Source organism: Cynocephalus volans, chromosome 9 (assembly GCF_027409185.1).
Source record: "Cynocephalus volans isolate mCynVol1 chromosome 9, mCynVol1.pri, whole genome shotgun sequence".
Lineage (NCBI taxonomy): Eukaryota > Metazoa > Chordata > Mammalia > Dermoptera > Cynocephalidae > Cynocephalus > Cynocephalus volans.
The window spans coordinates 139,923,699-139,940,263 of NC_084468.1; positions in this window are offsets into that span (position 1 = coordinate 139,923,699).

Below are 16,565 nucleotides of genomic sequence, written 5' to 3' on the forward strand. Positions count from 1 at the left end.
ACCGTTGCTTTGCATCACCCTACGCTAACTTTCACAGGTTAATGCCCACAGCGTCACTTCCGCTTTCCAGTTCTTGCTCAAGTTTCACTTGGGGCCACCCCAATCTGGAGTCATAGAGGGAAGGGAATAGTGGTTCTGGCTTAGTGAGATTGACACAACACTAACCAGCACACGCTCTGAAAAAGGAGTCGACACTGAAGATGTGAATCTTAAACATGAGCAAGGAAAAATTTGATCCTGTTAACATCCCTCTGGAGTTTACAAATAGGTACATTTATACCTGTTTTAGCTTAGTGTATGGAGGCAACGGTACTAATGGTCTTGATATGAAAAATGTAGAATTTTGGAGTGTGCTTTCTAGATCTTATCCTCCTCTATAAGTCCTAGAAGAAAAAGACAAGCTTATGTTGAAATTGATTCACCCGAGTGAGGACAGTAAAAAAAATAAAAATTAAAAAAAATTGTTTTTACTAAGAAATATCTTTCTACTAAGAAATATCTTTCTTGCCTGAGACTTTTATTCAAGGTCACTGAGAAATTTGAATATTTAGAAAGCTGAATTCTCTCCTCCAAACTAAAGTTACTTCCAGCAAAAACAAGGAAGTAGGAACAGCCGCAGGAAGGATTATTAAAAGCTGCAAGCTACTCAGGCTTCTCCAAAGAAGTTTCTGTTTTAAAGTGCTTGTAAGGGGGAGGATTAGCTGTCTCACTATAAGATAGCACACAGATGTACCTGGGAGCAAGACTTAGAGAGGTTCTGTCTCCATCCCACTCCATGTGTTAAATTGCCCAAGGCAGAGGCTAAAATGCAGATAATTTGGGTGAAGGGGATAGGCAGAGCAGTATGGCAGGCAGGTATTAATTGAGAAAAATATGGGGCCACGTTCTAATACAAAGACTGGTTTGAGATTTCTGGCCTTAGTACTAGCTCAAAGAATTGTCTGGAACACATAGATTGGAAGTCCACTTAAGCATTCTATAGACACTGAAAATGAGAGGCTGCAATTACAACCACTAAGACATATCCCAAATTGCTGCTTCTATTGCAACAGGAATGGGTAGGGCAGACCCCACATGCTCGTCTCCCATACAACCAGTAGGGACGAAAAAAAAAAAAAAATGGAAACCATTCAGAAGAGCAGAACCAGGGCAACTAACTCAGATCTGCTGACAACAGAACTCCCAATGGCCACTGTATTTTCCCATTTTCCCCATCCATTGGGAGTTTTATTACAGATGTCTGTATTCTCTGTCGATGTGTTTTGCATGTGATGGGATATTGTATGGTGTTAAATACTGTTAGTTTGCTGGATTATAAAGAACTACACCCAGACCTGATGAATAGGAATTGATATGAGCCAGAGGCCATAGACGTGGATCTAGATAAAGTAACTGTGCAACTGCAATTTAGGAATAGAGCACTGTTTGTATGTTACGTGGCCAAACAGATGGACTGTATAGACCTCTGTTGATTTAGGCTGCCTGGACCCCTGTCCCCCTTGTTATTCAAGTGGGGCTTTCTCCTCAGCTTCAGAGGTGGAGTAGCACCACACACCTAGCCAAATAGTGCTCTGCAGTGCTGGATCAGTAATGGGCAAGTGACCCAACTGATCCAGTCAGAATCAGCATGGGAGTGACCAAAGAAGAATTTGCTCTCTTTTCCTCCAAATTTGAACCAGGGAAGATAGGGGGTAGAAAGCCCACCCAATGAGGAGGAGGGTGTTTAGTTAAACATAAACCCAACAGAGAGGAAGCAGAGAGAGCTGAACAACGAAGAGAAAAAAACTGAGTCCTGATGGTTATGAAAGTCCCTTTGAATTGAGAGACTGAAAGCTTACCTTTACTTAACCCTAGATTTTTCAGTAACATAAACTACTTACTTTTTAATGAAAGGCACTTGAGATTGAATTTGTGTTCACTTTTAACAAGAAAAAAACCAATCCCAGCTAACTTTTTAAGTTTATTTCTTCCTCTCCATTCCACAATTTTGTACGATAGCCACGAAAAGTATAACCAATATTTTCATGTTTTTAAGACTTGGCTGTCTCTCGTTAGGCTGCTAACTTGAATTTCCATCTCCTTTTCCTACCTGGAAAATTTCTATTTACCCGGCAAGTTTGACCAACCTCTTCCCTCCTTTGCAATAGCCTTCCACAACCCTCTGAATGGATTCCTGTGTTACCAAAGTCATTTCTATTTCTAAAATGACAGCTAAAACATGTAATCTATCTGTTGTGTGTGTCTCTCAGGCATGATAAAGAGGTTTTGTCAATCAATTGGTGGGATTTTGCTTTTCATACTGTTAGTTGTTTTGGCCTTCTACAGAAAATTATTATATAAGATTTTAAATAATTTATAACAAGATATTGGCATAAACAATTACATTGTAATTTCTAAAATGTGCAGTCCTTTTAAAAAAAATCATTTTTTAAAAAAAGTATATCATTTTTTTTCTGATTAGGAAAATTGTAATTCTTGAGTAACTCTATGTTTATTTGTAATATTTTTGCTCAAAGTAGAAACTGAAAGAGTGTTGGCTCCTAATAATGTTCAAATCTTTTATGCTTTCCTTTGCTGAATCCCATCGTAATTTATTTTCGTTTCATTTACTCCCATTTCAGTAGGTACTTCAGTTGGCTGAAAATAATACTTTGCCAAAGGCCCATATAAATAAGAGTATTTTAAAGGCTGACAATACTCTGTTCTTAAGGTGTATGTTTTAAATGTTTTATATTATGTGACATGCTACCTGGTTTTTTAAGAGAAAAAGCAACACAATTGCAGATGATGATTATGAAACTATTTTAGGTATTACATTGGTGGCCAAAACAGAAACATTTATTTTTAAGTTGGGATGTTACAGAAAATATCATATCCTCTGTTTCCTTTAGTTTAACGAGTTCCATATTGGTGTCTGATAAGTGGTTTTTCATATGTTTATGGCACAATGCTGACTGTTTTTATTAGGAAATAACCTACTGGCTGAGTGCCCGTTCATTGTGTTATAACATTCTCCCTCAGCTGGAGCAGAACAGCAAACCAAGATGTGCACACTTCCTCATTAACTCTGGAAAACCCATACCATGAACAACAGACCTTGAACCTTTTTATATCTTGACAATTGCTGGAAGTGTTTTACTTGATGACAGAATCTTAGGAATATCCAAATTAAATAGCAAGAAGTAGTTGTTGTGGAAACCAGGTCCATAATTCTTATAATTCTTTTAAAGGATATTAATTGTCTTTCAAAACTGTGACTTAGGCGGTTCATAACTTGTAGACATATTGTTTTCTCTTCTTAATGATTTCTCATTTTTTTAATATATTACTGTAGTTTGTAATTACGAAAGATGGCATAAAGGGTTATGTTTTAAAGTCTTGATGTTTCCCACAGTATGGGAACAATTCAAATCATTCAAGTCCTAAAGGTGAGGCTGGAAACCTTGTGCATATCTGCATCCAAAAGGAACTGCTCACTCTGCTTTAGGATAGAAATAATGCCAAAAGAAGGAAAAGTATGGATTAATAAAAAATGGAGTTTTCGTCTATAAATATTTTTGTTGCCATTCATTTGCTTCTCCATTTTCTGCCCTTGTAAAAGTTAGAATCTCACACTTTTGTACGTTAACTGTTTATAATGCAACATAAAAGAATGACTGTGGACCCTAAACACATACTGAGTTTGATTTCTGACCTCCTGCCTCTGTGACTTTTTTTAATTAATTCAGTTTCTGTAAACCTCAATTCCATCAACTGTAAAATGAGAAATTGGTAGTTTGCTTATAAATTTGTTATGAATTTATTAGAAAAAAATGAATAGAAAGCGCATAAACAAAAGCGTAGTGACACTCAACCAATAACAGGCACTTGTAATTAGCCCTCAATAAGCAACACCACCAACAACAGTAACTATTAACTCGTTGATTACTTCCTTTGGGCCAGACAGATGCTACCTATTTCAGCTACCACATAAAGACTGGTAGATGGTAATGACTTGTTGTTGCTGCTGTTTTGTTATTTTGCCATTATTGCTCCAAGTTTGCAAATGATGTATATTCTATTAAGATAAATTCTTTTTCTTTTTTTTGTCTTTTTTGTGATCGGCCGCACCGCGCTCAGCCAGTGAGCGCACCGGCCATCCCTCTATAGGATCCGAACCCGCTGCGCGAGCGCCTCTGGGCTCCCAGCGCCACACTCTCCCGAGTGCACCACGGGGTCGGCCCAAGATAAATTCTTTTTCTAAGAAAGGTCACTTATGTTCTGGAAAGAAAACCAAACAAAACCTAAGAGGACCACACACATTCCCTTTCTTTCCCTCAAACAATAAACTCTTCAGCTTCTACCTCATAAACATCTGCCATAGTATTTCCATCTGACTCTGTATCCTCTTTCCCTAAAAGTTACACGTGGCCTCTTTGTCTTCATTATGCCTCTTCTTAGTCTCTTTCAAATCTCATGCAGCTGCCCCTGCCTGACATGCCTCCCAGATGAGAATCAATACCAGTTGTTCTAGACATATATTTATTTGTTTGGGTTGACTAAGCTTGAGACTGACCATTAAGCAAAGATTACAGGGAAATGCATTGGCTCTCATGGAACACGCTGCTGTGGGCTTTGGGTGAGGTCTGTCCACTCAGTTTGCCATTTTTATCCATCAACTCCATCTATTTACTGCTGACCTGTGCAGGCATGTAGCCAAGTCAGAGGTACCACAAGAATGACTTATTATCTGAGGAAAAAAAAAAAACAGTAGAGAGCTTTTCCTTTTGAAATTGATGCGCCTCATTCTTGGTTCATCAGTTTTGAACTTGATGCTGCAGAGAAACAGAACAGGGCTCCATTTGTTTGCTGCAGGCCTGCCACTTTACAACCCAGAGGACAAGTTCATCAGCCTCCTTGAGAGGGTTTGTGCTCCAGTTCTTCCATGCACATTAGGAATTCAGAAGACTTTCAGGGCATCCTTGGGACCACGAGCACCAATCCTGATGTGTTCTACAATATGATCCCAATCATACGCCAATGACCTCTGTCTGTAGAGGTGTTACAAAACACGTGTGTCCATGCATGTAAATACTCATAAAACTAAATTAAATATTTTAATTTATAAAGTTAAAAGAGTAATTTTTGTTCTAAATTTTCCAAGGAGATAGGTTTATACAGTTGTTAAGAGCACGTTAGTAAAATTCAGTCCAATTTCCATAACTTACTTCTTTGAGAACTTGGACAAGTTACTTAACTTCTTTGTGTCTCATAATTCATATTACAGAGACAGTTATACTCAGAAGTTTATTTGCAGAATTAACTTTATTGATATAAGCTTAGAATACTTTTGGGAAAATATTCAGTAAGTGTTAGCCAATGTTATCTTTGAAAATCATTCAAGAAATTACTATTATTTTATACCAATTTACATTGTCTAGATTCAGAAATTGAAACAATAGTATTTTTAATTTTAATAGACCACAGTATTTGGTTATAGAAAATATAAACCAAATGTTGAGATAATGCAAAAATCACTTTGGTTTGAATATGTTAAAATATGACAGTGCATTTAAACTTCAAATAATTCATTATAATAAACACTTAATAAATAACTATTTGTATTTTTAGTATCATTATTATTAAGCTACACACATGCTGAACTATATTTTGTATATATAAAGCTTGTTTCCAGTTTAGATTTTCTGTAGTTGGTTTCTTTTCACAACTCAGGTATCAACTCAGATTTCACCTCCTCAGAATGGCCTTGCTTGGTTACCCTATCTAAATTAGATCCTACCTTCCAAGAAATTCTCTATGACATTGCCCTGTTTCACAGTCTTTGTCAGAATATATCTGAATTATCTGCTACTAGTTTCAATGTCATCCTCTACTAGGAACTCTTGCTGTTTTTGTTTACCACTGTATTGGTGGGGTTCCCGAACATCACCCAACTGATAATAAGAATAGGTTGCATTCATGCTCTTTGCCTTAACTCTGTGCCCTTCACTCGTATTGACAATTTAATCCTCACAACAATCTCACAGGTTGAATGCTATATCACACCCATCTGAGAGATGAAGAAAAGGCGGCAAAGAGCAGTAAAGTAAGTACCCATCATCACACAGTGAGTGAGCTCTTAACCACTACACCAGACTGCCTCTGAGTGGCACTTAATATATAGTTGTTGAATAAATTACTAGATATGCTAGGTTTGGGACAAGGAGCTGAAAATCCAAAGAAAATAAGGCCTAAACCCTTGGGCCATGAGGCACATGGGTCTATGTGAGGGAAATAAGTAGGGTAAGTTAATAAATAAGTAAATAAGGGAAGATAGATTCAGTGAATCACCATAAACTCTTTGAAAGAAGTCTTTACACTACACAGGGAGAGTACAAAGGAAGAAATGGAATATCTTTTGGGGGTGAGGTCTAGTTTTCTTAAGGGAGATGATGGTCAATGTCTATATTGAGAAATGAGTAAATATAGGGGTCTTAAATTGTGCAGCACTTGAAATCGCTGCAGGAAACATTACATACTACAGTAAAAAATGCTTGAAAAATATAAAGTATCTTGACAACCGGCTAAAAACACTGCATGAGGTTTGTTTTGCCCTCATATTGCAGTGCCTCAATGGCTTTAGCTGAATATGGTTTAGCAGCAAGCCAAGCTGTTACCATGGATATGCAGACAAATGACCAAATGGAGCTGGAGTCTGTAGCCATGGCTAAACTCTTAGAGAGTAAAAGCCAAAGAGCATTCCTCCGTTATAAGGGATTCTATCTTTATAAAAATTCAACATATGAAATTGCATCATTTGTTTTAAGAATCACGGACTTTAAGAACATTATTCTTAATCATTATAGAGGACTTAATTTGGTTATTTAGAAAGGACTCTTTACAGATTTATGATCCTTCTCAATTGCTTTAAGAAACTGACAGCCTGAAAAGCTTTTATGCCTACTGTGAACTGCATACTTCAGTTCATAATTGGAATACATTGAATATGTTGAAGACTAGGCATCTGTCTTTTTCATGTATTATAAGTTATTAGACATAGAGGTGATGTTTATACTGTGTAGCCATATATACATATACACAAGTATGAATTTAACATGATTGTCTTGTGTAACCCTTGAGAAACATTGAAGTAATTTTTAATAGATGAACTTTAAGATACTTTGGGGGAGAGATATTCTTCTATATGAATATTATCACCTTCCTGTCATTAGTAATTAGTATTATAGCTTCATATCTTGCTCTTTTGTCTAATACATTCCTAGAAATCTTTCATTCTCTAACCAATCAATCAGAAAAAATTTTTAAGAGTTAAAGGATGGTTTTTCTGTGGGATTTTTTTTTTTACATAAATCAAGTTTGCACAGCAAGCTAGATTATCATGCTGAATTTCGCAGGGTTGGTGTAAGATTAACCAACACGTAAAAGAAAAAAATGAATTTTTTCTGTTGTATATTTTCTGAGTCAATTAAAATAGAGGAATAAGTGGCCTTTATGATGGACTTCCAATTTAATTAGTCTTAAGGTTTATATTATATTAAAGTAAAAATTCTCTGACATAATCCAACAAATATTAAGAATATGTGCAGTATCCTGTAAAATATGCTAACAAACTTTATTTTAATTTCCTTAAACAGCACATTTTCTGCCACTTACTAGTATTTGGAAGAACGGAAGAATAAGAACAAAGAACACGTAAAAGATGAGCAAACACAGAGGAAATTAAAGGACCATTCGTATCCATTCTGAAAATAAGGAAACCAAATTCTAAGGATATTTGATATTAAAATCAAGAAAAGAAAGAAAAAAGTCCATAGTGTTTTCAATGGATAATGATCAAAAAGAAAATAATGGTTTGGTTTGGTTTGGTTTTTGTAAGGAAGTGAACTAAATTTCCATTCAAACTCCGTATTCAATTTTTTCTAAATGGCTCTGATCCCTTCTTTAAGATAAGGCAAACTTCACACACACACACAAGCACATACACACACGCACACACATACATGGGCACATACACACAGGCAGCAGCACCACCTCCACACTGCTGTTCTTTCTTACGATTCTAAAAAAAAAAAAAAAAGATTCTAACAACAGCAAAAATAGTACTTTATATGAGGCCCTTTCACATCCATTACTTGATTTGGTCCTGTTTAATATAGAAAAGGCTACCTTTGCTCTGAGCAAACTAAACACTTTGCAATTCATTTTAGGAGCCTAGAAGATAGACTGCCATTGTTTTGAAACAGAGAAGGGAGATAGCTAACTCCTAAGATAACTAAAAATCTCTAGAATGACTGCAGTTGGGTTAACAAAGGAGTTAAGAATAAGTGACAAAAAATCTGCAATTATCCTAGGTTCTTATTTCTTTTAAAGACATTCTAAAATATTTTAGTTTTATTCTTTTAATTAAAGAGCTGTATTTTTTCCTGTCAAACATATCATTTATCTTACCTTTTTTACAAACTCAAACAGAAGTCTTCTGCTTTCAGGTTTTTTTTTTTTAATTTTACAAATTAGACTTATTTATTTTTGAATTTAATACCTGCAAAAGGTTTTAAAAATGCACGTAGAACAGAGTGCCCACTTGACACACTAACATCACTTTTCATAGATAACCACTCTAAGCTCTTTTTATTTTTCTTTAGTTACACTGGTGGTTATCATGGATCACATTTTTTGATAGATATATAAGGCACGAAAATTGTTGGCCACAACACTCTAGAGAATGATTAGTGAGATATTCTTTGAGTCAAGTTTAAACCATCGGCCTTAACATTTTTAATATTTTGTTTTATTTATTTAACAAGTATATATTGCATGCTACTCTGCTAAGTATATTTTGAGGTACTGAAGATACAATAATAGACAGTTACTGTTTGTACAATAATCAGGAAAAACTTAAAATATGTCATTAATGAATGCTGTATAGTCTAACTCATAATACCACTAGAAATAGTACTGAATTGTGAACTACATATTCTGATAGGTTAACAACTTATTTTAAAGCTGAAACATATGAGATTTATAAAAGGACAAAAAAATTATATATGTACTGTTATTATTTATTTATGTAGCTAATTCCTCTATCACTAGGCTAAGTTTTGTTAATCCTCAAGAACTACCTTTGCAAAGTATAAATTGAACAACCTAACTTTTATTCATTTAGTTACTGGATTTAATTATAATCATAAAATATTAACTTTGAAAACATAAAACTGTCAAGCCTCAAGTAACCTTAACATTCAAGTCTTTATTTTAATTTGGATTTCTTAAAAGAGGTAAAACTTTTCCTGTGTCACTCAGTTAGCAATTAGCTAACTGAATTACAATAGAAATTCGTCTTCTCCTTTCAGAACACAATCTCTTCATTGAAACTTTTTTCTCTATCAATGCTTTTGGTTGAAAAATTTTCCAAAGTGTCAAAAATATAAAATAAAGTTGTCACTATATTTTAGATTTAAAGCAATAAAGATAAATAAAATTGGGCTGACTGCTGGTCAAAGAATATTTCCAGTGTCTTTTCAAAATTATTTACTTGTGACATAACTCTTCTTCTGAAAGATTAATGCTGGCTAAGCATAGCTGGCTGTTTGCCAGAGACTGGGTAGAGTTGTGAGAACTGGCCGCTCTCACCACCTGGCACACAGTTGGGGTCATATGACTGGGTTCTGGCCAAAATGATATGGAGTAGTACTTCTCAACTTTAGTTTGCATAAACATCACCTGAAGAGCTAGTTAAAACATATATTCCTGGGCTCTACCTGTAGAGTTTCTAATTCAGTAGGCCTGGAATTTGTGTTTTAATATGTTAGCAGATGATGCTGATGCTACCTGCCCACACCTCATATTTTGATATACATTACTACTACTTTGCCCATGTCCAGCAAAAAAAAAAAGATATATTTTAATAAAGTCAGTATTTTTATGTTATGAACAAATAAAAAAGTACTTGCCATCTATTTACAATTAGGCACACATGGATACATTCTCTACTAACGTCAATTGTAGTTGTAAAAGTTGTGGACACTTACAAAGTCAGTTTTAATTATGAATATTTCAAAGGTGGAAAATCCTATTGAACTAAGAGAAAGTTAAGTGGAAAAGATGTAGGAGGGAGATAAAGAGTAAGAACTATGAATTTAAGGCATAATTTGTCATCTCTGTGTTATTCCTAAGAAAGCATAGCCAAAAGAAAAAAATAATGCAAATAAAGTGAAAAAAATACCAGCACACTTTTACAGGAATTAGATCTCTACTGACCACCATGATGATTTTAATTACTTTCTGATGTAAACTTCAACAATTAAGCTATTCCTAGAACACTTATTACGAGCTTCAGAAAATCACAAGGATACTAACACAACTAAACTACTTCAATGTAGACTCTCATTTTCAACATAAAAGCAACAAGATGTTCTAGCGGTGTGCCAGGAAGATGTCTCTGGCGTAGGAAACTCTTATTCAAGAGTCATAGTTATTCATTTATCTTTCAGTCCACTCTTTAGTTTCCTTGTAATCTTCTTAGGGCTCAACAGCTTCACCCTTCATCTTCACCTTTTCACCCCTGGCACAATGTGTAAACAGAATATCCAATGTGTCACTCAGTCTCCACGTTTTCAACCCATTCTTTCAACATCCTTAGAAAAACAAGTATTCCTGGTGTAAAATTTTATTTCACAACATGCCTGCTATTCCTGATCTCCTTATATCTGTTTAAACCTGTAATCTTTCAAATCAGGCACATTCAAGTAGCTTCCCCTTATTAACTTGAGACTGAGGATTAGTTTCTACTCTATAGTAGTTATTCAAGGTGGACAAAGAGAGTTTGTGTTTGTTTTCTCTGCCCTACCACAGAGCTGAGAACTCTACTGAAAAATTACGTCATCGTTTTCTCCTGCTTCTGTGGTAGGTATTATCATCATTTGGTAGATGGGATACTTGATTTAAGAGGTTGTTGCAACTTGCTTAATAACACAGTGAACTTCTTTAGCAAAACTAATGTTAAAATAAAAGCTTCTAAACCCAATGTATATTTAAATTCTAAGCTATTTAACCTTTAGTAATCATTATGTCGTAAAAGTTAAGATGGACCCAGAGCTCCCAGAAATGTGTTTACAATACATGGGAAATTGACAAAAGATTTCTATTTTATTATCTCTCTAGATTATATATTCCATGTGGAATATATCACTGAACATGCACATATCATTTGACATTATAACACAATGCAGCTTGGGATGTTGAACCTGTCAGGTACTTGGTAAATACTAGTTGAATTAATGTTGAAAATATTAAGTAAAAATCATAAAGTATGCTTGAGGAAACTCAATTTATTTCTGACTTTTCCTTTACTTAAAGTACTAAGGTGGTAGTTAAGAGGACAGCTTCTGGAATCAGACTGCCTGGGATATAAGTCATGTCACCACTATTGAACAAGTTACTTAACCTCTTTGTGGCTCAGTTTCCCCAGCTATAAAATGGTATAACAATACCCTTAACTCAATTTTCATGAGAATGAAATAGGAAAAGTCACATTAGCCTCTCTCCTGTTGAAGTCGTGGTAATCAGTTAGCAATTGTTCACTATTATTTGATTTTTCCCTTGATACTGGTAAATACCTCTGTTTTTTAAACTCATGATAAATATGCCAATCATAAAGAGATAGAAAAAATGGAAATTAGATTAGAAAACATCACAAAAAGATATACCCATCATAAAACCAAGTCTCCTTACTATATTTGAAATAATGTTTAGGACATTGTCTAATATCTACCACTTTATTGTGAAAAGAGTCTTAATAGGTTAGTGAAGTTTCTTGTTATTTTCTTCTTTTTGTTTCAAGGCAGAAACATAAAGATTTGCCATATTTCAAGGTTGCACAATTTCTAGTGAAAACACCTGAAATTCAGCCTTAGACCAGATTGGACAATTTATTCGATTAATGCCACTGAGTAGAATTTGTACATAATCCTCATTATGTGTATTTCTTCCTGCATTTGCTTCCATTTTTTTCTCCTCCGCTCTCTTTCTTTGACTCCATCTGCTTTCTGTTCCGATTGGCTTTGGTGGTTTTTTTGGTCATTGGTGGTGGTGGTGGTGGTGATTGATAGTTATGGTTTTTGGAATAACTGCTTTTTCTTCTCTTGCTATCTTTTTATTTTACACCTTCCTTCACCTAAGAAATAAAATCATCCAGTAATACGCAGGAGCCTTACTGTGCCTCCAGAATTTGGAATTTAAACTATGTGACCTCCATAATCATTTGTTCTACAGAAACTTTCTTTAAAGATTCATTTAAGAACAAGAAAATGCTTTCAGACATTCTCCAGTGACAGCAGCATTTGCCATCCATCTTTAAATGGGTAATTCCCCTGTCAAAAACCTAGTCTTCCAGATAATTATATACAGAGAATTATTCTTTATTTTCTCCAACAATGCATTGGAATCATACCAAATAAATTATATGCTGGTGAAATAAATGAGTGAGAGGCTTTAGGGTGACATGCCCTGGGAATCAAAAGTACTTCAGATTTGACACATTTATCTTGCTCGTTCAGGAGCTGACGCTGGGTTCAGTAATTGGAAATTAGCATTATAATATTACAAAGGATAAATATTCACCTACTTCCATTGAGATTCTCTTTTAAAATGGTCATTTATTTGAAGAGATCTGGACTGCTCTCAATAGTTTTTACAGTTATTGAATAATAACTTAGGTTTTTTCCAGATCCTCCTTCTGGACCTGTTAAAGAACTCCCAAACTACCAGGCTGGCTCAGGATGTCATGTTCTGGTTAGCAGTGATATCAAGAGTTAATGTGAAAGGGAATTCTCTTTTCCTCAGAGACGAGATGGGGAGCTGCTTTTGAAAATAAGGTTTAGAAACAACTTTTTCACCGTAAGAAATGTTTGTATTATAGCAATGGGTGCAATAAGTAGCATACAAATTATGATTTGCAATCACTATAATATCATCATAATTATGCAAGTCTTGCATACAGAAAAAGAATAGTGAGATAAAATGTTCTCTTTGGATAACCAAATTGATTATGGTTGCTTGTTTTTTCTTCTTTTTACTTTTCTATATTTCCAAATTTTCTACAATGAGTATTAATTATTCTTATATTTGAAAAAATGAAATTAATGTTTCTAAAGTATTTTAAATATTAGGGCATAACACATGAAGTAGCAGTTTCTTCCTGCTGTCTCTTTATCTTTCAAGTTTTCTTGCTGTTCTTTTCTCTATGTGATCTGTACTATTGCTTCAAGTAATGAACACCAAGGTCTTAAAATTGCTTAAAATAATTTGCTTTATATTAAAATTTAATTTGTATCTAATAAGTGCAGCACTAGCTCATAATGTAGCTCACAATATAAAACAGAAGCTAGATTATCTGGAAAGAAGAGAACCACAGCTCTGTTGTTTGCTTAGCTGCATGACACTAGGCAAGTTATTCAACCTCTCTGTGCTTCATTTTCCTCACATATTAAACAGCAATGTTAATAGAACCCACCTTACAGAGTGCTGTAAGATTAAATGAGTTATTATGTATAAACAAAACTTACCGGTCTTGTTCACTACTAAGTCTCAACTCTTATCACAATACCTGACACCTGGTGGGTACTCTCTAAATATTTGTTGAATGAATAAATTCATAATGAATATTAAAGTCAAGAGGCTAGACCTAAAAGTGAAATCTGATATTTGAATAGTGTTGGTCATCTGAAAATTTTAAGCTGACTCCCTTTTTGCTAAGGACAACTAGGAAATATTTCAGTTGACCTATTTTTGCAGCTCTTTACACTATTGTTTATATATTTCAGTGAGAGTCGGTTGTTCTTTAATGACCTTGCATTCTTTCTTGATAAAAAGCTCATGTTGAATTTAAGGACTGTGTTTTCTGAGTGAGATCAACATGTGTTGACCATGAAACCTTACTCTGTGTTGCTTTCAAAGTCCATACACTTAAGTACAATAGAAACCTCTTTTTACCAAAGAAATCACTTCACACTGAGAAGTTCTACTGGCCTGGTCTCCTGACTGTGAGTCATAGTCAGTCTGAACATTACTTGAGAATAACTTTACAAGGCATTAAGAGAACAAAAGATTTTAATGACTGGCCCAAAATGGTCTGGAATTGCAAATGCTTCCAAGAATTCATGGATATGTTGTTTCATGGTACACCTAATGTTTAGGGGCATGTGAAGGGCACATAACATTTTTTTTTTTTTTTACTTATGCAGACTAATAGACTATAATAGTAGGCTTAAAGCTCACATTTGCCTGTTAATCATATTTAATTCTTCTTAGTAAACTTTATTTTCATAGCACTAGTATATTATGAAAAAGAAAATAGAAGATGTTATGCTAACCCTTGGATCAAGCTCAGATTGTTAAGATGCTTTCAGTTCTGATTTAGTACAATTACAGGAAGTAGGAAGGCATTTCAAAACATTTAAGTGGTTCTATAAGCCTGAGACTGGAAATGAATCACAGAACCATTCTTCATCTTGTCAGACTCCAACATCATGCTTAAGGAATTCTTATGGCAAAACAAATGCCTATTCAGAGACCATTAGCCATTCTATTCCCTGATATTAAGTCAAAGGAATAGTTCCTACAAAGAAGGTTTGAAAATATGCAATCACCATTTCTAAAGTATATACATGTATAAAATTCATTATTAATCAGTATGTTCATTATCTCACAAAGATAGCACTGAAAATACAGAAATGAATTTAACAACCTATATACCCAGGGCCAAAGAGGCATTAATCCAGCCCTAAAAAAAGTGTTAAAATTATAAAGATATTACCTATCTGGATTTCATCAAGCATAATGAGTTGTAAATCTAAGCAGAATCATTTTGGTATATTACTGCTGATTTCCAGATACTCTAAAGAAAAGCCATAAGATTTAGAGAAAAACATGCCTTTATACGTCACAGCTAGTCCAGTATTTCTTCAGCTTTGGCTGAACCCTAGAATTACATGGGAAGCCTTCATAAATCTCCATGCTCAGGTCAAACCCAAAGCTAATTAAATCAAACTCACTAGGAGTAGGAACTCAGGCATCAGTATTTTTTAAATCCCTCTAAGTTTTCCTATATAAAGCCAAGGTTATGAACCACTGCTCTAGTTATAGACTGGTGGTATGGCCAGCAGTGTGGGAGCTATCTTTGGGCATGTTGGTGAGAGGCGGGTGACTAAAGGCAGTGCTTACTATTAATATGTGCTGGCACTTTCTTGCGTACTTTGCCTTATTAATACATCTAATCAACCCTAGTGGGTAGATACTATTATTATCACCACCGTTTTTTTTTTTTTTTTTTTTTTTTATCACCACCGTTTTAGAGATGAGGAAACAGAGAAGTCATACAGCTAAGAATAGTAGAAGGGGGGGTTCAAATGCAGGAATGCATTTACACAACGATACTTATTTAACAACTATTTATTAAATTTATATACTATACCAAATGTTATGTCAAGATACTTGTTGGAGACCCCAAAAGCTTAATGCAATAAAAAAGGAAATGTATTCTACCAATAAATACCTATTTATCAGTAACTGCCTTAGCATGTGTGCTGGAATCAAAGGAAAATAATAATAGTAATAATAATAATGTTGACCTCAATAGTATCCTGGAAGAATTGATAATACTAACCTAGGTATAGAGATGAGCACAATTCTGTTTCCATTGAGTCATGTCTGGCTTCCAAGAGGTCAGCTTAGTAGAATTATAGCCACTGTGATTTCAGTAACATTGAACCAGACCATAAATCTTCCTATTCACACATATTCAGCACCCAGATAAAACAATACTCAAGGAATAAAACTCATAAGAACACAGAATGGATTCCACAGTAAAATTTGCATTCTAACACTCTAGAAATGGAGTATTATTGATGACTGCCATCTTCATGGGTATTCCCCAGGGTAAGGTGGTTACAGATAAAATGATCTCATTTATGTACAATATAAGAAATACATTTCTCTTCATCCTACTTACTGATTTTGACTTGTCACTTTCACAGAGAAGGTATAAGAAGATGATTGAACACTTAAACTATTTTTACACCACTGCTTCATTAAGAGTATTTTCTGTAGTTAAGAAAATCCCATAGATTAAAAAGCAACAGTTTGGAGATGTCAAAGACATTCTCTCTTTTATTCAGGGATGAATCAACCAATTTAAGACCCAAATCTGAGCAAAAATGATCTTACACATAAGTAAAAGTCAGGGAAATAATAAATGTGAGCTTGAAGCAAACCAATTATTTGATCCAGTGATCACCTACAAGTGTTATTTCAGGACCATTAAAAAGAGTTGATGTCACTTTCAAAAACTTTCCCCATCCACCGGCAAATCTACAATGAGGTCTTCATTTCTTTAGCTTTTTTTAACCATTAAAAAGAATGTACTCCTGAAGGGGTTAAATGTGTGCCATTAATAATCATTTGCACTTTCTTGTGAATTAATGATTTGAGGGTAAGCTTTTCTATGGATTTAGGAAGGAGAACATGTGGCTCCTGTGACCTGGAAAGGGTTGGGAGGCGAGGCCTTATCT